Source organism: Stenella coeruleoalba, assembly GCF_951394435.1.
Source record: "Stenella coeruleoalba genome assembly, chromosome: 1".
NCBI lineage: Eukaryota > Metazoa > Chordata > Mammalia > Artiodactyla > Delphinidae > Stenella > Stenella coeruleoalba.
The window spans coordinates 58,779,077-58,800,751 of record NC_137169.1 but is presented as its reverse complement, the minus strand read 5'-3'; the positions used below and the strand labels follow the sequence as shown (position 1 = coordinate 58,800,751).

General features: G+C 39.4%; 1 long non-coding RNA gene across 1 annotated transcript in view; it reads right to left on the bottom strand.

Moving 5' to 3' along the window:
• LOC307182234 overlaps positions 1–21,675 on the bottom strand; it is a 118,405-nt gene that overhangs the window by 73,314 nt on the left and 23,416 nt on the right. The gene's annotated exons all lie outside the window — the stretch shown is intronic.

Sequence of the window (21,675 nt, the reverse complement as noted above, 5' to 3'; positions counted from 1 at the left end):
TGAACAACTCTATGCCAATAAATTAGGCAACCTAAATGGAATAGACAAATTTCTAGAAAGACAATAGCAACAAAAATTGACTCAAAAACAAATAGAGGGGCTTCCCTGGTGGCACAGTGGTTGAGAGTCTGCTTGCCAGTGCAGGGGACACGGGTTCGAGCCCCGGTCTCGGGGGATCCCACGTGCCATGGAGTGACTGGGCCCATGAGCCACAACTACTGCGTGTCTGGAGCGTGTGCTCCGCAACAAGAGAGGCCGCGATAGTGAGAGGCCCACGCACCGCGATGAAGAGTGGCCCCTGCTCGCCCCAGCTAGAGAAAGCCCTCGCACAGAGACGAGGACCCAACACAGCCAAAAATAAATTAATTTAAAAAAAAATAGAAAATCTGCATATACCAATAAGAAGTAAAGAGATTGAATTAGTAATTTTAAAACTTCCCCAAAGAAATATCTAGGCCCACACTGCTTCACTCATGAATTGTACCAAACATTTAAAGAAGAATTAATACCAATTATTTGCAGACTTTTTCCAAAAGTGGACATAGAGGAAATACTTCCCAACTCATTCTATGAGGCCAAATTTACCCTGATAACAATATCAGACAAAAAAATCACAAGAAAAGAAAACCACAGACCAATATCACTTATGAATTTACATGAAAAATCCTCAATAAAATACTAACAAACCAAATTCAACAATACATAAACAGGACTCTACACTATGACCAAGTGGGATTTCTCCTAGGAATTCAAGAATTAGCTTAATATCCAAAAATTAATATAATGTACCATATTAATGGAACAGCAGACAAAGCCACATGATCATTTCAATAGATGCAGACAAAGCGTTTTGAAAATATTCAACAATCGTTCATTTTAAAAAATGAAGAAAAAAATCACAAATAGAAGGGAACTTCTTCATCCTGATAAAGAATATCTATGAAAAACCCACAGTTAACATTATACTTTATGATGAAAGATTGAATTTTCTCCCCAAGATTAGGAACAGAATGTCTGCTCTCCCACTACTATCCAACACTGTACTGGAGGTTCTAGCCACAGCAATTAGGCAAAGAAAAGAAATAGAATGTATACAATTGGAAAAGAAGGAAAACAATTTATAGATGACATGATTTGTATGTAAAAAATTCTAAGGAATTCACTTAAAAAATCCTATTAGAACTAATAAACAAGTTCAGCAAAGTTGCAGGATACAAGACCAATATACAAAAATTAGTTGTATTTCTATATACTAGCAATGAACAACCTGAAAATAAAATTAAGATAGCAATGCCATTTAATAGTATCAAAGAATAAAATATTTAGAAATAAACTTAATAAAATGTTTCAAGGCTTGTACACTGAAACTACAAAACACCATTGAAAGAAATTAAAGAATTCTTAAATAAATGGAAAAAATCCCATTTTCTTGCATTGGAAGATTTAATATTGTTAAAATGGCATTACTACCCAAAATGACCTACAGATTCAATGCAATTTACATCAAAACTCCAGCTGTCTTTAAGCAGAAGTTGACGAGCTGATCCTAAAATTCATAAGGGCATGCAAGAGACCAAAAATAGCCAAAATGATCTTAAAAGAAAGAACAAAATTGAAGGATTCATACATTCCCACTTCAAAACCCACTACAAAGCTGTTGTAATTAAGACAGTGTGGTACCACCATAAGGATAGAGACATAGATCAAATTAACAGGGTCAAGAGTCCAAAAATTAACCCTCACATTTGGTCAAATGATTTTCAACAAGGGTAGCAAGATAATTCAATAGGGAGAGAATAGTATTTTCAACAAATGATGCTGGGAAAACTGGATATACACCTGCCAAAGAATGAAGCTAGACCTCACATCATATGTAAAAATTACCTCAAAATTGATCACAGAATTACATGTACGGGCTAAAACTTCAAAACTCCTAGAAGAAATCATAAGGGTAAATCTCCATAACCTTGGTTTAGACAGTGGTTTCTTACATGTGATACCAAAAGCATAAACAACAAAAGAGAAAGGTAGATAAATTAGACTTTACAGAATTTTTTTTTTTTCTTTTTGGCCATGCAGGGAGGCATGCAGGATCTTAGTTTCCCAACCAGGGATCAAACCTGCACCCCCTGCAACCGAAGCAGGGAGTCTTAACCACTGGACCGCCAGGGAAGTCCCCTATGGAAATTTAAAAAATTTGTGCTTCAAAGAACTCCATCAAGAAAGTGAAAAGACAACCTACAGAAAGGGAGAAAACATCTGCAAAAAATATAGCTGATAAGAAACTGGTGTATCGGGGCTTCCCTGGACGCGCAGTGGTTAAGAATCTGCCTGCCAGTGCAGAGAACACGGGTTCGAGCCCTGGCCCGGTAAGATTCCACACGCCGCGGAGAAACTAAGCCCATGCGCCACAACTACTGAGCCTGAGCTCTAGAGCCCATAAGCCACAACTACTGAACCCACATGCCACAGCTACTGAAGCCTGCGTGCCTAGAGCCCGTACTCTGCAACAAGAGAAGCCATGACAATGAGAAGCCCGCGCACCGCAACAAGAAGTAGCCCCTGCTCACCGCAACTAGAGAAAGCCCGTGCGCAGCAACAAAGACCCAACACAGCCAAAAATTAATTAATTAAAAAAAGAAACTTGTAGGGTTTCCCTGATGGCGCAGTGGTTGGGAGTCCGCCTGCCGAAGCAGGGGACGCGGGTTCGTGCCCCGGTCCGGGAGGATCAAAAAGAAACTCGTGTATAATATATACATATATACATTTTTATATATTCTAATAATATTCCTAGAAATATTTATTAATAATTGTTATTCACTCGTATTTCAAAGCTCGCTTTGACGAAAGCTTAGTCGTTTAAAAATTGTACGTGTCATTGTGTCCACTTTCCATCATATATTTTATAAAATAGAGAATACATAATCCTTGACATCCTTTTAGAATAACAGAATCTTAAAATTGAAAGAACTTGAGAAGTCATCCAGGCCAGCCTTTATCTGGTAAAAATCTTTTTCACATTTTAGGGAAGGGATTATCTAATCTCTTTTTCAACCCCCTGGTGACAAGAACCCACTATTTCTGAGACAGTGGGTACACTAATTTACAAATCTATTTGTGAGAAAACTAGTTTTTACTGAGACAAAACCTACTTACATTAGGATTATAAAAAATAACTCTGTTACCAAGAGGAACAGCAGGGAAATCTTGCTTTGTTCTAAGAAAGTGGTGCTTGTGAATATTTTTTATTTTAGCCTTTAGATAACAGGTATATTCAAAGTATATAAACCACAATATCACAAACAGTCCAATAGTAAATAATCACTAAGATATTAAATTTTGTGGCCTTAAAAATTAAATGGTAGAACCATAATGCCTCAAACTAGAAATGTGTTTAAGCATCATGTAAGAGAGATGAGTCAGACAGAGACATTTATTTTTTTCTGACTTCAGGGGAGTTCACTTGCAACTAATAAACTTAACATTTAAGAAAAATATTAGTAAATTGACTTTATGGTATAAATAGCTTGAGTTTTACATGAAGTTATAAGTAATCTTTGACAACGTAAATGTTGAAGATAAAAGTTACTATAAGACATGTAATAAAAGAGCTTTGGCAAGGCTCTACTGCTATCCATAGGATTGTGAAAGTCTCCCCACCTCTCTGCTCTCCAGTGTCCTCAAAATGAGGGGGACTGGACCATATTATCTTTATGGTTCCTTCTAGCTTTGATAATTCTGTATAGGATGCATACATTAGGAGAGCATAGGGGTTATTCTATATTGATTTAGAATTAAATAATATCTTCAGTATTTACTGATAATCAGCTGTATGCCAGGCTCTCTATTCCAAGCACAGTGGTGAAACCAAATAGGCAAATATCCCTGAAATCGTGGAGCTCATGTTCTAGTGATTGAGCAGAAATGAACAATGTAAGTAAGTAAAAATACGTATGTTTGACAGTGGTTAGTGTTAAGGAGAATAAATAAAGTAGGAAGGAGGTATATGAAATATTGGGAGGGGATTAAAACTTTAGATGGGATGGCTAGGCAAAGTCTTAATTAGGTGAAATTTTAGTCATGCCTGAGGAAAGAATCTACAATGGAGTGAACTAGTGAAGTATGAAGATGAAAGCAGAGAAGTCTCGGGAACTGGGAGGTTGGTGAGATCATGTGGACTTTCAGATTGCAAGCCATTGGAGAGTTAAACAGAGGTGTAAGGTGATCTGGTTTACGATTTAACATCATCTTTTGGGTAGCTATTCAGAGATTAGACTGCAGTGGAACAAGCCAGAGATAAGGAGGCTGTTAAGAAGCTACTGCAGTAATCCAAGTGAGAGAGGATGGAGGTTTGGACTAAGGAAGTGATGAAGGTGATGAGAAGTGGAATTCTGGATATATTGTGAGGATAGGACCAACACAATTTGCTGACAGATTTGGTTGAGGGGAAACAGTAAAGAGTCAAAGATAACACCAAAATTTTTGTCCTGAGCACCCGGAAGGGCAGAATTACCATTAATGAAAAAGTCAGTATGAGGAGCTGGTTTAGTGACAAATATCAGAAACGGGTTTTGAAATGTTAAGTTTGAGATGTCTATAGCAATCCACACGACATATCAAGTAAGCTGCTGGTTATAAGTTTCTGGAGTTGAGGAGAATTCAGGTCTGCAGACATATATTTGAGAGTCATTACCACATATACGGTATTTAAAGCCATGAAATTAAGTAAGATCAACAAGGCAAAGGATAGAGAAAGGGAAATAAAGAGTTTCAAAGACTGAGCTCTGGGGTGCTCCAACATTTAGAAGTCAGGGAGATGAGAAGGAATTAACAATGAAATTTTTTTCCCCTTTTTTTTTTTTTTTTTTGGCAGTACGCAGGCCTCTCTCACTGCTGTGGCCTCTCCCGTTGTGGACCACAGGCTCCGGACACGCAGGCTCAGCGGCCATGGCTCACGGGCCCAGCCGCTCTGCGGCATGTGGGATCTTCCCAGACCGGGGCACGAACCCGTGTCCCCTGCATCGGCAGGTGGACTCTCAACCACTGCGCCACCAGGGAATCCCAACAATGAAAATTTTAAAAAGGTAGACAGAAATGTATAAGAAAAACAGTCAAGGTGGGTGTTATAGAAGCAAAGTGTTTTAAGAACAAGTGGGTGACCATCTGTGTTAAATACTAGAAGAGGTCAAGTTAGAGAAGGATTGAGAATTGACCTCGTCTCATCTAACTTAGCAATGTGGAAGTCATTGGCTGACTTTGTTAAGAGTAGTTTCTGCAGAGTGGTGGGAAAAGATACTTGACTGGTATAGGTGCAAAAATGAATGAGGGGGAAAATTGGAAATATAAAGCATAGGAAACACTTTCAACAAGTTTTTCCATAAAGGGAAGGAGAGCAGTGAGATGATAGTGGGGGTGACTGGGAGAAATTTAGATACAAAAATCTCTTTTTAATGGAAGAAGTTATGGCTTATTTATATGCTGTTAAGAATGATCTGGTAGAGAGGGGAACATGATAATTTGGTAGAAACAGTGGGAAATTTCTGGAGCAATGTCCTGAACAGGCAAGAAAAAAATGGAATCTGGGGCACATATACTTTGGATAGGTTGAGGAAGTTTAGTATTTATGCAAAAAACTTATTATAATGAATAGACATGGAAGTTAATCAGAGTGAGACAGGAAGATAAAAAAAGATCATGAGGATAGGGTCAGTGGTCATGTCAGGCCAAACTATTTTGGGAGTAAGAGAAAATAGAAGGCAATGGTTGCAAAATGGAGTGTGTGAAATTGAGATTATAGACAGTTTGCAGTAAGGGGTATAACAAGATTAAGAATAGGACATGGGAATGAGTGACCAAGGAAGGGTAAAGGAGAGGAGTCAAACAACCTATGATACCAGAGCACAGGTACAATCATCTAAATGAATGTTGAAATTCCCAAGAATTATGACAAACGTGGTATTGAATGGGAAGAGAGTGATCCAACAGCTAAATGCTCAACAGATGAAGGGTAACAACCTAGAAAATGCTTAAATAATTACATTAGGAGAAATAAGAGATGGTAAAATCCGATAACATGAGATTTAAGCTGGATGATTTTTATGAAGGAGAAAGAGAGAAACGGCCTGAAATGCCAGGTATGTTTCTGGGAACATACGTCCTCTTAATACATGATTCTTCTCTTTGTTCCCATATGCCCCATGTACCTTTCTGCTAATTCACTTACCATAATTGTTTCATAATTAATTGTTACCCACTAGACTCTAAACTCCTTAAGAGTAGAATCCTTGTTTTATTTATATTTGTGTCTCAGTAGCTAGCACTGTGCCTCGTACTTAATAAGGACTTAAATACTCATTGGGTGAGTGAATGAATGAACAAATGAATAAAGACCAAACTGCTATTTGTATCTATGAATGAAAATCTCACATGAAATTTTAAATGTAAGTTTCTTGACCTTAAATATCCATTTGACTATTTCCAAAGACCAAATGTATAAGGCGTTTACAAAGTTGTCCACATCAGTCTCTAAACATAGACTCAGTCTCCATTTGCTATTCTCTTATCATGAGAGTTGCTAATAATTTGTATTTCAGTATATTTTCATTGTATGAAGGAATCCTAGGTTCCTAAGAAAGTGGTGTTAGACCACTATCAGTAGCATCTAAGAAAATAAAAGGTTAGGGTTTAAAAATCCTAAGAAGCAAAATAACTTTCACTATAATGCTAGCCCTTTCTCATCGTGATTATAGCTACAGGCTTCATGGTAGAACTATTCCAGAACTTTTACAGCCACATCCTTCATTTGAACCAAGCAACCATTGTCCAAACAGCCACTGCAATCAGAGCCCAAGAAACTCTAGAGCAGGAGGTCTCCATGGGGGTGAAACAACCATAGGGGAATTTTGGAAATATATAAGGCACATTGTATCATCAGGAAGATGGGAAAAGGAACACACTGATAACATTTTAAGCCAATCCAGAGATGTCAGTTTTCCTGTAATCTAGGGAACTACTGATCAAAGAAGAACTCTGTACTCTTTGTAACTTCAAATGTCATGCTAGACATTTAAAAGAGTGAAAAACTTGCTCATAATTATTAGAGCCTAGAACATGGCTCAATTTTACATTTAAATCTAGTATTTTTTCCTTGATTTTAATATACACAGAAATTGCCAGGAATACATGACCATGTGCAAAGAGGGAATATTGTCCTTTATTGGTTTGAGATTTTGATTGTTGACAATTTCATATGATTATGTCACTGATGGCAAAACCACTCTGAGTTGCCAATACAGCAAAGCTGTGTGAGTTTATATTTGCAGCTGTTGCATTTGTGGTGATTCTGCATAAAGGTGCAAGCCTCTAGGCACTCATGTGTTCTAATGGAGTTGTTCCCCTATATTTCCTACCGAAATACATATTATTTTATCAAAATTTGTTTTTTCACATTTTCTCATTCATATATATATATATGAATTGTGTGATGTTATTATATAGCTTTAAAATTACATGTACAATTGGGTTATATCACCTATTTCACTTCAAATTAGTAAAGGTGATGTTACAAAATCTAAGTTATTAAAAACTGTTCTATAGAAATACTGTTTGAAATCATGAAGGTTAAGAAATTCTGCTGTAGAGCAGCAGTGTCCAATAAAACTTTCTGCAGTGATGGAAATGTCCTATATCTGCATTGCTCAATGAAGTTTGTACTAGCTACTTGTGGCTATTGAAATGTGAGTATAAGGAACTGAATTTTTAATTGGCATTTTTATAAGCAAGGAAACCCAGGGTCAATATCCTTTTGAGGATATTGAGAAGGATAAACAGGGCTCATGACAGGGAAAAGTAATGGATATGTCTGGACCGATTCAGAGGGCCCTGTGTAAGGATTTTGGTTTTGATCTGTTAGCATGTGAGAAATCATTGTTGATATGACCATATGAATCAAATTATTAGTATAGTATCAGGCCAAATTCAGCTTACTCTCTTTTTCATTATGGTTGAAGCTATTACTAGAAGATTGATTTTTAACAGAAAAACCGTAGATGAAATTTTATAGTAGAATGTCTTATAGCCATAAATCATCATTGAAAAGTCCCATTTCCACAGAATAAATAAAAACGTTTCCACATAACTGAAGCATGTGTAGGAAATAAGTATTGCCTTGGGGATCAAGATTTTCATCACGTATATTCTTTAAAAATACTGGCTTTGTGTTGGATACTTTGAACAGCTAAATAATTTAAATCTCCTACATAGCAGCTACAAATAGCTTTTGTTGGTTATCTGAAGGAATAATATGCTGAAATGTGAATGAGAGAAGTCATTAATCACACAAAGTGTCAGTGCACTAGAATTTGGGAGAGCTGTTTCTCCATATGTGGATGTTGGGCGGGAAGACTAAGGCAGGTTCTCCTCTAGCGAGTGGTGAAGAGTTAGGTTTGGTGACAGACTTCGGTTTGAATCCTGGCTCTGCCATTTCTGAGCTAGGTCTGGTGCCCCATTGGTAGAAAGGGGTTAATGAAAGCTCCTATTTCACATGTTTACTGTGAGGATGAAACAAGAGAAAGCATGTGAAGTGTTAAGAGCAGTATCTGAAACTGAAGGAGTACCAAGTAAATGTTGGTTGTCATGGTTAGAGTGTTCGTAGAGGGGTAGGTTTTGGGGAGGTTTTCTCAGATGTTCTCTCAAGCAGCAAAAAGGGTTTTAGAGTCAGATAGACCTGGACCAGAATCCACATTCTTCCGTATATTATCTTTGTGAACTTTGACAGTTTATTTAAAATTTGCATCTATAAAATGGAACAACAAACAACGGTAAGTACCTTGTTTCCTTCTCTAGAACCTAAGTACCTTGAAGGGAAAGGCTACCTCTTATCATTTTTCATATCATTCTTGACATACTGCTGTACTTAAGTTCTCAATAAACAGTATTTGTTCACTAACTGATAGAGTGTACTCAGAGCCTCAAAGGATAGGAACACAGGCTCTGCACTCTGAGGAGCCTTGCATGGCACATTTTGGGACACATAGTACATACTTAATAAGTAGGTCTTTTGAGAGCACGTGGACTGCCTAAACTTTATCTGAGATCTGTCATTCACTTTTTAATTCTGAAGGGGAGAGAATGACTGCTGTATTTATAAAAAGCTTGCTAAGTCATAGTATACTGGTAAGGTAGCTAATGTTCCTGATTTGCTAATTTGCTTTTTAATGAGTAAACCAAAGTTCAGAAAATGTAAGTAACTTGCCCAAATGTACTCAACTAGTAAGTAGTGGAGGAGACATCAGAACTCAAACCTATCTGACTTCAAAGTCCATCCTTTCCTACCATTCTTCATTGCATCTAAATTAAGGAAAGATAAAAGAATGGCAAAAACACAACCCAGTTTAAAGGGTATTAGAGGAAACTGAAATAGGTTCAAGTCAGTGTCTATATCTACTACTACCTACCCACGCGTTCATCCCCCTTCATAGTAAACCAGGCTGCAGAGTGTAAAGGAGTAAGTATCAGAAGCCCTGAGTTCTAGCCCTATTTTCTTCTCATAAGCTATGTAACCTGAAGCAAAACACTCACGTAAAATGCCCTGAAGTTTGTCCACAAAGTTGCAAGAATTATACCAGCCCTAACAGCCCTCCAAGATTATTCTAAGACAAGTGAGATGACATATATAAACATCTTTGGTAAACTGCGGAGATGGATTCAAGTGTGAGGCACTGATTCAAATAATGTAACTGTTCGTTTTGAGAGTAACTAAATAGACCAATTAGCTGTGAAGTTCTAAAACCATAATAAACAAAACCAAATCACAAAGAAGTCAGGTCACTTTTACTCCTATTATTGAAAGCAGCTTTTTTGTCATCCACAGAGGTTGCTTGGGAAACCACTGCAAGTGGATTACAAATATGTTGACTGCCAGCTCTGCTCACAGCCACCACACACACACACACACACACACACACACACACACACACACACACACACACTTCACATTGTTTCCCCAACACAGACTCGCTTCACAAAATGTTTGTAAGAGTGATCCCAAAGGGGTTTTGGAGTGAGAATCAAAAGGTTGAAGAGAAAAAGGAACAAGAACAAACAGGGCCATACAGTTATGTCAAGTTCATCCTGTTTCCTGTAATCAAAAGGGAAGGTTTGTTTAACTGCACAAACAGTGGCCATGAGGAAACACCATTCCTAAAAGACAAACAGTAAAAATTCATTCTGCCTCCACAGAACAAAAGGTCCTCCACTGAAGTATTTGTTGTTTGGAAGCCACCATGGAGAGGAAGATTCTTCAGCATGCCCAGATCACTCACCATTTGAAAAGAGCTTTGATTCTCAAAAAACTCTGTGAAGTAGGCAAAGCAAATAAATATTGTTTACTCAGCCCTTTCGCTCAACTAATATTATTGAGCAACCACTATGTTCCAAGTACTGTCTAGACCAGTGAAGGTGGAAATGTTCTGTACCATGTTGTCTGATGCTATAGTCACCGGCCACATAGGGCTGTTGAGCACTTTAAATGTGCCCAGCATTTTTACCCACCCTCCCTAAGCTGGGCCCCAATAAGAGTCCAGCCCCGTGTTGTTTGAGGCAGAAGAACGAAACCAAGTTTTGTTCAGAAGCAAAGGAAAGTTTTCTTCTTTGATCAAAGAATGGACAGGTGAGAGTTGCGCTCTAGAGCGCAGGCTCTCCCCGACAGGCCGTGGGCGGGACTGCTTTATAGGGGTCTCCTGGCAGGGCGGGGGCGGGGCTCTCACAGGTCTGGCCCTGCCACGCAGCTCCCGGCACTCGCTGCAAATCTCGGGTGCCGGGGTGCAGCGTCTCTGCACACGGCCCGCCGCCACCAGCTTGGGTGGAGGTGTCCTGCATGGAGTCTCGACACAGACCCCTGAGCGGAGGTGCTGGCTCAGCTGTTTAGCACTGGGAACTCTGGTCTGAGGAGCTGGGGGCTAGGCCTCCGCACATGGCACCCTATTAGCAAATGAAACTGGACGAAAAACAAAGGAAAAAAAAAAAAAGAGGTTAAACTTTATCTTATTACCCAATTTCTATTTTTTTAATTTATTTATTTTTGGCAGTGTTGTGTCTTCATTGCTGCGCGCGGGCTTTCTCTAGTTGCCGCGAGCGGGAGCTACTCTTCGTTGTGGTGCGTGGTCTTCTCATTGCAGTGGCTTCTCTTGTTGCAGAGCACGGGCTCTAGGCGTACAGGCTTCAGTAATTGTGGCTTGTGGGCTCTAGAGTGCAGGCTCAGTAGTTGTGGCTCACGCACGTAATTGCTCCACAGCATGTGGGATCCTCTCGGACCAGGGCGTGAACCTGTGTCCCCTGCATTAGCAGGCAGATTCTCAACCACTGCGCCACCAGGGAAGCCCTATTATCTTTTTGATTAATTTTATTTTTCATGGAGATATGACATATATGCTAAACATGTAAAGTGCATTATATTAATTATACAATTTGAAGATTTTTTTACACCTGTAAAATATGATGTAACCACCACCAAGATAAAGACATGGTAACTCCTATCATTACAGATTAGTTTTGCCTATTCTTGAATTTCATGTAAAGTAAATCATACAGTTAGTATTCTTTTGTGTCTGGTTTCTTTCAATAACATACCTGTGACATTCATCCACGTAGGTAATTGTATTAGTAGTTCAAATTCTTTGTCGGTTTCCTATTGATAAACATTTAGATTAGTTCCAGTTTGAACCTGTTAGGAATAAAGCTATTGTGAACATTTTTGCACATGTCTTTTGGTGGGCATATATACTCATCTTGGGATTACTGAGCAATAGAATGTTTTTAGCTTTAATAGATATTTCCAAGCAGTCTTCCAAAGTGCTATATTAGTCTATACTCCCATGAGCAATGTATGAGAGTTCCAGTTGCACAATATCCTTCCTAAGAGTGGTTGTTGTCAGTCTTTTTAATTTTAGGCATTCTCTTGGGGGGTTGATTATATCTCCTTGTGGCTTTAATTTGCATTTCCCAGATGAATAATAATATTAAGCACCTTTTCATATGCATACTGGTCATTTGAATATCCGCTTTTGTGAAGCATCTACTTCTAATAAAATTTGAAATGCACATACACCTTAACCTAGCACGTCCACTTCTAGGAATTATTCTACAAAAATATTCAACCTGTTTCTGCAAGAAATATGTATATTGGAGCATTGCTTATAATACCAAAACACTGAAAACAACCTACGTGTTTTGTATAGGGAAATATGAGAAACTAGGCAGCTATCTGTATAATGAAGCAAATCCATGAAAATCAGAGTTTGAACACTTTTCTTCAAACTCTGAAGGGGGATATATAGAGTCCAGCCAGAGATTTTTCGCACTTTTTGAGGTCTACACTTCCTATATATATGACAATCTTCAAAAAAAGATAATACCTTTCCTATCAATCTCACTGATGTTTTAACAGTCTGGCCACACCAGACCCTCCAGCACCATCAGCCATCATTTTCCCTTGCTCTCTCTGATCCAGCTACAGTGGACTACTCTCAGTTTGTCAAATATATATGCTCTCTTCTACCTACGGGTCTGTCCACATACTTTTTTTTTTTTTTTTTTTTTGCGGTACGCGGGCCTCTCACTGTTGTGGTCTCTCCCGTTGCAGAGCACAGGCTCCGGACACAGAGGTCCAGCAGCCATGGCTCACGGGCCCAGCTGCTCCGCGGCATGTGGGATCCTCCCAGACCGGGGCACGAACCCGTGTCCCCTGCATCGGCAGGCGGACTCTCAACCACTGCGCCACCAGGAAAGCCCCACGTACTTTTTCATTTACCTGTATAGCTCATCTCCATCCCCTACACCTTGTCCTTATCTCCACCCAGTTAACTCCTATCCATCCCTCAATTTTAGCTAAAGTATCAGTTCCTCAGGAAGGACATCTCTGATTCCTAGACTAAGTTAGATATCCTAGTACATGATCCCACAGCTGATTTAACTGAAATATCTAACATATGTATTATTAGTTAATTAATCTATATCTTTCCTACCAAAATAAAAGCTCCAAACATGCTTACCTTATTCATCATTATATCCCCAGCCCCCAGCAAAATACCTATCTCAAATCAAGTACTCAGAAAATATTTATTGAAACTGATTGCAGAATTCCAAATAGGTGAAACATTACCACATTATCATTAGTTAGCTCAATCATATTACTGAAGAAAAAAGACCCCAGAGTTAAAGAAATTAATCCCCTTAATTACTTTCATAGCTAAGAATTAGCATAGCTGAGACAGAATATCATCAATGTTCCAGAAATCAAAGATGATGAACCTCCTGCCATGAGTGAAAATCGTCAACACTGTCCAATGATAACAACTGATATGAATCTATACAGAAACCAAATGACTAATAATTCATCATTCTGACTATCACTTACATAGTAGCAAGAATGCTTCTCCACTATCGATGAGGTACACAACTGCAAGGTGGTTCTTGCTTGCATGTCATGTGCTCACAGTTGTTTCTTCACCATAATTGGGTATAGTGACACATCTTTCATGGTTGCATCATTTGCTACTAACATACGCCAGACTCCATATATCTTTCCAGTTCCTGTAGGATAATGTATAATTAATTGGATCTTAAAACAAGAAAAATGTTGGTGTTCATCCACAAAGGCTGTTATCTATTCTCTCCCTCTACGTTCACCTTTTCTCCCTCAAAATAATATAAAGTTGCCTCAGCCATTAACACCTGTTGCAGAAAAGCATCTGGGCTAACAGTGATTTTTTCAGGCAGCCTGAATAAGTTCCTTCTAGTCCACTCTCTGGCTTTAAGTTAAGCATAATTTTACACTATACTCTTAAAAAACAGAGAGTATTTGTTGGATGTGTGGTAGATGTGTGGTAAAAATTGGCAAGAAATTCTCCCCATCCCATTATCCACACCCTTTGGCAAAGTAACTGTGCAGTTTTTCCCATTGAGATGGAGTACTTCTCCACCGTCTAAATCTGGGCTTGGTCATGTTCCTTCCTGTGACCAATGGGATTTTAGTAAACACGATGCAACTAGAGTCCTGAAAGGTGCTTGGGTTTTGGGGTTTGCTCTCTCTTGCTACTTTTAGGAACCCTATCACCACCACCATGTGAACAAGCCTGGCAATATTCATTACCCCTGATGACAGTTAACTGCCAACCAGGTAAGTGAGGCTATATACGATTGCTAGGTGACAACACACGTGTGAGTGAGACCACTCAGACCAAATTGCTAACATACAGAAGAGTCAGCAAATAATTGTTGTTTTAAGCCACCAAGTTTGGGACTGTTTGCAACACAGCACAAGCTGATATAGGATTATCAGAAAGACATAAACAGACTCAGCTGCATGTAGCCCTATTTTACCAGTCCTGGCCCCGGGGTGGAGTTGTCCGTGAGTCTGAGGGTATTATTCCCCTCAGAGTGATGTAGTGTTCACAGAACCTGAAAGCACAATGGCTTCGTTGTTTGCGGGCATCTTTCCAAGCCCAGCAGGAGCACGAGAAGTGGGGTTGGTTCACAAACGTAACACCAAAGGCAAAGACATTTCTTTGGTGATACCAGTCTCTCCAACGATAGTATATTAGAAAGTGGGGAGAAGGGTTATTTTTCATTAACTAGTGAAGAGTAAGAGAATATGCCACTTTGGCTTTGATTATTTTGAGCTGTAGGTACTTGAAAAACAGCAAATGCAGGGAGAATCTTTCTTTGAACTCCTCTTATCTTCCTAAAGACAGATCCTCCTAAAGGAAATCCCCTGTTCTAATGCCCCTCCCAGGAACTTTCATCAACCAGGGAAACGGACTCTGATCACAGGAGAGGAGACCAGAAGTCAACACCACACCAAGACAAACTTTGTCACAATCTATCATACCTCCTAGCTATTCTTCTGAAGGTCCATTCATCTTTCCTCAAAATCATTTACTCTGCCCTAAGAGGCCTATATCTCCCTGACCCTTTCCCTATTAAGATGGTACTTAAATCTGAATTCTAAGCCTCCTCAGGGAGTTACTCATTTTTCCTGGGTGTTTCCCATGGGTACCTGAAGTACACATGCTAATAAACGTCTGTTTGTTTTTCTCTTGTTAATTTGTGTTTTATTACAGGAGTGTCAGCCAAGAATTCAGAAAGGTAGAGGGAAAGTTATTTTTCCTCCCCTACTCTGATTAAAGGAACAAAATCTGGCAACACTCAATTGAAATATACTTCTGATTGGTTTGTATTAACTAGAAGGATAAAGCTATTTCTAAATCGAAATTATTTCAAGGCAAAATATATTTTGTTACATGAATCCTTACTATGTCAGTATATTTTTGCTTCCGTTTTAAGGAGGAAAAATCCACACTAATATTAAGAGGGAAATGTTATTATACATGTTTAAAATTTTTCTTCCCTATCCCCAGTACTTTTTCTGAGAATGGTTCCCTCTAGCACCTCCTCTCCCCCATAGCACTCTGCTTCTCGTGGTCTTTACTCTTATCATAACACTTCATTGCCCTCCGCCACCCATACAATATACTTTGGTGGATGAGGATAAGAACTGATCCATTCCTGATATCATATCCCTCAGCACTTAGCACAATGCCATGACAGGCATGCAATACATATCTATTGAATAGAAATGAATCTGAGAATAACAAAAGAGCAAAGGCCTGGACAAGTAGCCAGTGTTCAAAAATACTGGTTTGTAGATTGCTAGGGCTTGGAGTTATCGGTCATTTCACAATGAACTCAACTGTCACATGGTCAACCAGCTTCAGGTTTTTTTTTTCTTAATTTTTATTATAGTTGATTTACACTGTTGTCTTAGTTTCTGCTGTATAGCAAAGTGAATCAGTTATACAAATATCCACTCTTTTTTAGATTATTTTCCCATATAGGTCATTACAGAGTATTGAGTAGAGTTCCCTGTGCTATAGAGTAGGTCCTTATTAGTTACCTATTTTATATATAGTACTGTATATATGTCAATCCCAACGTCCCAATTTATCCACTCCCTTCAGTTATTTTTAAGATGTAGTTTTTAATCCTCCTTCCCTTGCCGCTTGGTTCAAGAATGGGTATGTGACCCAAACCTAAGACAACCAGTACAGAGTATTCCCATGGCCATCAAAATAGGACATTAGATGACCTTATCAGAGCAAAGCTCAGGACCCTTGTGGAAAAGACTCCCTCTCTGTCCCTGGTGTGAACAAAGAGGCATGTAGCCCTTATTGCTGAGGGCAGCCATCAGGCAACCATGAAGGAAAACAGTCTGAGGATAAAGAAGATGAGGGCCAAGATAATTGAAAAGAAATATATCCAGGTCCTTGATCAAACTGTGTTTGATGTCTACATTACTAGTGGAATTTTTAGTTTTGTTAGCTAACATATTTCCTTTATCATTAAAGCCACTTTGGGTTATATTATTCATTAGCTGCAACCAAAAGAATCCTAAATAATGCAAACTCTAAGAGGATTACTTCAAGATCAAAATATCTGGCTATGGCCTTTCTTCTATTTCAAAGACTATCTCAAGCTTCAACTCCATCATGAAGGATTCTCAGACAACTCCAGGAGAGAGTATTATCTCCATCCAAAGACTCCAGAGTATCTCTTGTTTATGTCCTTTGTCTGTTGTGCACTGTTTTGTAATCCCTACTATATATTTATATTGTATGATCATGTTTCTCTCATTATTTTAATATATAGCATTCTCAATAACATTGTAATTTCATTGAGCTCGTGACCATCTTTGTATCTTGGACAACATTTTGTAGTCAGTAGACTGCTGATTAAATTCAATCAGAGGTTAAACAATTCTTTCAATTTCCTATATCAGTAGGAAAGACATACCTATGATGTTGAAGGAAAATGTCAAAGCCAACCTATTGAGAATGTGTATCTGACAACAGCACCTGAAAGCACTTTAAATGCTTGTAGTAAGGACTTTACCCAATGCCACATATGACATGAAACACTTTTCCACGTTATAAAACATAACAGAGTACTAAAGGTTTACTGAGTACTAAATTTTACAGAACACTGTGTATTACTGTACCAGGCAGTTCCACCTTGCCTCAGAGACTTTTCCCTTGTCTATTCTTTTTTTAAAAAATTTATTTATTTATTTATTTATGGCTGTGTTGGGTCTTCATTGCTGCGCGTGGGCTTTCTCTAGTTGCAGCAAGCGGGGGCTACTCTTTGTTGCGGTGCACGGGCTTCTCATTGGGGTGGCTTCTCTTGTTGCGGAGCACAGGCTCTAGGCGCATGGGCTTCAGTACTTGTGGCTCACGGGCTTTAGAGCATAGGCTCAATAGTTGTGGCGCACGGGCTTAGTTGCTCCGCAGCATGTGGGATCTTCCCGGACCAGGGCTCGAACCCGTGTCCCCTGCACTGGCAGGTGCCACTGCGCTATCAAGGAAGTCCCCCCTTGTCTACTCTTATAATCTGATGTGTCACTACTCATATTTTAGGATTAACTTTCCCTGAATCTCTAGATTAAGGCAGATTCCCTTATTATAAATTCTCATTGCATTCTACTTATGCCCTTCATTGGATCTATTATATTTGCTATTACATTAATATCTGTTTAAATTCATCTATTCTGCTACACTGTAGCATCCACTAGAAAAAGAGCTAGAGCCATTTTACTCTCCTGTGTATTAACATTGACTAGAACACAGCTGGCAAATCCTCAATAAATACCTGTAGAATGAATTAACACTTTGGGAGACGGTTGCAGATTAAGAATGGTCCCTCACTCAAGAACAATGCCACTGTGCCCTTCATCCCTGCCATCTTTGGTAATTGGCCAAAAAGCAAGGCTCTGTAATCCACTATTCCCTTACGTGCTATCCTTTCTATACTATGCTATACTCTTCCTCACCTCTGATTCTTCTTTCCATAGCTGTCCTACTTCTCAGTGCTCTACAAAACTCTTGATTTTATTTCAACCATCCTTTTTATATCCCCAACCTAGTTACAGGATGTTCCTTCACCTTTCTAGTCTTACCAGAAACCTGAATCCCCCATGGGAATTTGTTTTCCCCTAAGTCCTCTTAAGGCTGCTTATTTTCTCACTCCAAATACCACAGAGTCCAGGTTCTCCCATATCCTTTTGTGCATTGTTACTTTTCCATACTCAGGCTGAATCACTTACCACTTTGATATCCATCTATACCACTCTTTATCCCAAATTATTGATGTCATCTACAGACATCCTAGCTACTATCCCTCATTCACTGAGCTCTTTGACTTTTAGTCCAAGTCTTCTTTTTATTTAACTTCTGCCTCCTTTATGTATAATTTTAAGGTTCACATATAAAATTAATCCGCAAAGCCACTGGCAATGTTGGGGACCATTTCAACACAAACAATCTTTATTTACCCTCTAGTCCAATGAACGATCTCTGTACACATGTATGCAAATGACTCCTAGGCACCTCCACTTGGATATCCGTATGTTCATTCAACAAATGTTCATTTAGTTTTAGGTGCTGGGGATGCAGTGATAAACAAAATATGTAAGGTCCCTGCCCTGAGGAAGCTTACTCTAGTAGAGAAATCAACAACCAACAAGAAAATAAAGACTTGCTTCTCTTCTCAGTGAAATAATAATTGGGGCAAGAGACATCTCACCAGTGAAGTTGCCTGCATTCTAGGTAGTGTCATAGGTAAGTCATGGCTTGCTAAGGGTGACACCTCCAGAATGTTTTCATCATCCAGGAGTAAACTGAGTTGCTCGTGTACTAGCAGTTTGTAATTAGTGCCCTTGTGTCTCAGATGTCCTTTTTCTTTCTTTGTCTGGATGCTGTCAGTAATTCTGAGTATCTGGCTTAAAAAAAAAAAATGCATGAGAACTAATAATAGCTTTTGAAAATATATTACTACATTATACATTAATATATTACATGTTAATACATTCCAGTAATTTATAAATACAAGATGATTTTGTTTGGTTGATTGTGTTTTTTTACATTTTTATTTCAATGTTGAAGAGAGATGAAGAAGCCCCTGCTTGTATATCCATGATTATTTTTGTTTCTTTATACTTTATGGCTCTAGAGTACTCCAACTACTTGTAATTACCCTATGTAGTGCATAATATTTGTTTCACACCTCCAAATCGTTGTGCATCTTGTTTCCTTTGATTGGAAGACTGTTTTCACCCATTCTAAGCCTAAGTAATTCCTACTGTTTTGTCAAGACTCAGCTCAGCACCATTCTCTCCAGAAATACTAGGAATCCCTCTTATGTGCACTCATAAACATTTTCACATTGTATTAAAATTATGTGTTTCATCTATAAGACTGCAGGCATTTATTCACTCACTCAAAAAATTTTATATCTATTACTAGACAGATGTTCATTCACCAAATATGTACTGAATGCCTACTAGGAAACATGTACTTCTTCTTGGCGTTCAAGATACAATAGTGAATGAGACAGTAAATTGCCTGCCATCATGAAAGTCGCATTGTTGTGTAACATTTTGGATAACGATTAAGAGTGGGGTAAGGGGCTTCCCTGGTGGCGCAGTGGTTGAGAGTCCGCCTGCCAATGCAGGGGACACGGGTTCGTGCCCCGGTCTGGAAAGATCCCACGTGCCGTGGAGCGGCTGGGCCCGTGAGCCATGGCCACTGAGCCTGCGCGTCCGGAGCCTGTGCTCCGCAACGGGAGAGGCCACAACAGTGAGAGGCCCGCGTACCGTAAAAAAAAAAAAAAAAAAAAGAAAAGTGGGGTAAGAGCAAGTCAATGATTGGGAGTGGGTGGGATCTATTAGGTAGGGTGGTCAGAAAAGTCCTCTTCGAGAAGATGGTATTTCAGAAGAGATATCAATTAAGGCAAAAGAAATGCCAGGGAAAGAATCTCACTGGCAGAGAAAAAAGCAATTTTCTAGTTTCAAAGGCAGGAAGGAATTGCTCTATTGTAGGGCAGCAAGGAGAATGTTGTAGGTGGATGGGAGTGAATAAGGCAGGAAATTGTAAAGATGAGGTTGTGTAGTCAGTAGCCAGATTGCATCACACCTCATAGGAGTTTGGAATTTATTCTGTGAGATGGAGAGTCACTGGGGGTTTTGACAAGCATAGTAATTTGATCTAATTGTTCTTAAATATTATTCTGGTGGCTGTGCAGAGAAGAGATCAAAGGGGAGCAAACAGGAAAGCCGAGTGGCCAGACATGATACCCAGTACTAGGGATGCAACGATGGGCAAGAAAGAGACTTAACAGAGAGCCACACAGGAGAGTGATAAGGAATATAGACTCCAGCAAGTCTATGTGAGTTTGAACCCTGGCTCCTCCATCTTATGCTTTGTGACCTTGGGCAATTTGTTTTTCAGCTTTTGCTGTATTTCCAGTCTTCATTATGCTGTACTTTAAAAAAATTTATTTATTTTATTTATTTATTTTTGACTGTGTTGGGTCTCCGTTGCTGTTCAGAGGCTTTCTCTAGTTGCGGCGAGTGGGGGCCACTCTTCGTTGCAGTGCACAGGCTTCTCACTGATGTGGCTTCTCTTGTTGAGGAGCACGGGCTCCAAGCACCGGTCTCAGTATCTGTGGTGCAAGGGCTTAGTTGCTCCGTGGCATGTGGGATCTTCCCGGACCAGGGCTCAAACCTGTGTCCCCTGTCTTGGCAGGCGGATTCTTAACCACTGCACCACCAGGGAAGTCCCTATTATGTTGTACTTTTCAGACCAATACCTTCGGTCCCAAGTTGAATAAAGTATGTTGATAATGACCATCCTTGTCTTGTTCCTCATCTTAATGGGAATGTTTTCAGCATTTCACTATCAAGAATTATATTTGTGGGGCTTCCCTTGTGGCGCAGTGGTTAAGAATCCATCTGCCAATGAAGGGGACACAGGTTTGAGCCCTGGTCCGGGAAGATCCCACATGCCGTGGAGCAACTAAGCCTGTGTGCCACAACTACTGAGCCTGCGCTCTAGAGCCCGCAAGCACAGCTACTGAGCCCGCGTGCCACAACTACTGAAGCCTGCACGCCTAGAGCCCGTGCTCCGCAACAAGAGAAGCCACCGCAATGAGAAGCCCGCACACCGCAACGAAGAGTAGCCCCCGCTCGCCGCAACTAGAGAAAGCCCGTGCACAGCAACGAAGACCCAACACAGCCATAAATAAATAAATAAATTTATTTTTTTAAAAAAGAGTTATATTTGTGGTATTTTTTTCTTTTTTTGAGGATGTCTATTATCAGGTTATGAAAGTTTCCTTTCACTCCTAGTTTGGGAAAAATTTCTTGGGCAATTTAATGCCTCTGTGCTTCAGTTTCTTTGTATATAAAAATAGGGATAATGAAAATAATAAGTACTTATCTCCGAGCGTTGCTGTAAAGATTAAATAAGTTAATACATGTTTAGTGCTTACACCCAGAACCTGGCACAAAATAAATTCAGTACAAATGTTAGCTATAAGCATTACAGCCTGTGAGGAGGTTAGATATACCAGACAGCACTGGAACTGATCATTTATAAAAGCAACAGTGAGTGTTAGTACAAGGTGCTGGGAAAGCTCGTAGGAAGAGTTCCTACCTAGTCCTGGGTAGTCAGCACAGTGGTTGGGCACATAGTAGGTGCACAAATAAATACTTATTGTGGTCAAATTTTATGGCCTTTCATTTTCAGATAGATTTTTTGGGTATCAATTTTAATTCCATAAAGTACT